This window comes from Stegodyphus dumicola, chromosome 9 (assembly GCF_044657685.1).
Source record: "Stegodyphus dumicola isolate Sdum_Otavi_A_Nest chromosome 9, ASM4465768v1".
NCBI classification, from domain to species: Eukaryota; Metazoa; Arthropoda; class Arachnida; order Araneae; family Eresidae; genus Stegodyphus; species Stegodyphus dumicola.
In genome coordinates this window covers 121,943,024-121,944,837 of record NC_140776.1, presented here as the reverse complement: position 1 = coordinate 121,944,837, position 1,814 = coordinate 121,943,024, and positions in this window count along the sequence as shown.

Sequence of the window (1,814 nt, the reverse complement as noted above, 5' to 3'; positions counted from 1 at the left end):
CCTTAGACGAAAATAGTTTTCAAGTAGGTAAAAAAAGAAATGTAATCCTGAATTGCATAACTGCAGGGAAACAAGATTTCTAACTATATATTTCAGGAATATATTTCGGTTATGTATTTGTTGCAAATATGGTGATGCAAAAATTTCAATATTTATATTCATTGCCATTAAAAACTAACATGAGTAACAACACAGCAAAAAAATCTATGAAGATTATTCAAAGATTTGATGATATAAATTTAATTAACTTTTATTTGTTTATCTGTGAAAGAATTTTGCTCAAGTTTTGTATAATAGTTTAATTTTTTTACTGATACACCGAACTCCCCAAAATCCTCTATGTAAAGAAATCAGTGAAATATACTTGACTTAGAAAAGTAGCAGAATATTGTTTCTTTAATATTTTACATTAACTTATTAGCATTTCAAAGTCTTATAAGCATTTTATTTCAATATAAACTTGATTAGGAGGGATTAAAAAATTGATTGTATGATACAGAGTGTCAGTGAGATAGCAGTAAAAATGTTGCACACTGGTAGTTCGTCTTGGAGTTCGACTAATGGATTTCTGCCATCTTAAGCAAATAACCCGTGAGTGCTTTTCTCATTCTAAATAATTCGTGTTAGGAATACAATTAATTTATTTTAGAAATTAATTCCTGTTTGTTAAGGCTAGATAAATAACACCCATATACTTAAATATTAAGTAAATAATTTTAAAAATGTGCCCATGCAAACGATAAGTTAGAAAAAGACCATATGTTATCTACTTTGTTGTACTAATTATAAGGGTAATTAATTTATAAGTTCATTAAGTTATTTAGAAAATAATTTACAAGGTAATTAAACGGCAACTAGAAGCACAGTATTAATATTATTTAAATAATTATGATTTAATTTCATAATACTTAGTTATTTAATTTTTAAATCATTAATAATTTTAATAGTAAGTTTATTTTCTGAAATGTTTTTAGTATAGCAAAAATAGCATATGGTTTATGGCAACTTGAAGCCCGTCTCCGGTAATTAAATAATTATGATTTTAATAGTATTTAGACATCTAATAGATTTTAATAGTCTAATAAATAATAATATTTTGTTCTAATAAAATAATTAAATAGTGAATGATCATACGGAACAACAAACAGCATATGAGCGTATGCGCCACGTCTACTGACAAAGTTACGTGATCAGCACGACGATTCATCTGCAAAGTCACATGACAGCCAAAGCAAAGTATTTACATATAGAAAGAAAATATCCCTTCGCTTCTCCCTTTCTCCCTAGCATAGTGAAGATCTAAACTAGCAACCTAAGCTATCCTCTCATTTTATGGCGCGTATTGCCGAAGTTCACCAAGTGCCGATTATCTGAGTATCCCCTACTGAAGTACCTTATTGTACATATGCAGCATGAATCCTTGTTGATGATGAAAAACATTTTGAGTTTTGATTACAATAAAGCTGATTTCATTCTGCCACTCTATCATAAATATCTGGTTGTCATGTGTTTACTGAGTTTAAAGGTTCTCTGCTTTCCTGCAAAATAATAATGTCAACACAAAATTTGCTCTGCTATGCAACTTGATAATTGTCATGTTTAACTACATATCCATAACATTTTCCCATCATCTTTCACTATAGAACATCCCAACATACCTGCACACACATACATATATAAAAAAATTTTTAAAAAATCCTAATATTTCTTAGAACATTGCCGATTTAGAATTTTTCTTGACATCATATACACATACTTAATACATATAAAATAACAACCAACCAACCAAAAAAAAAAAAAAAAAAAAAAAAATC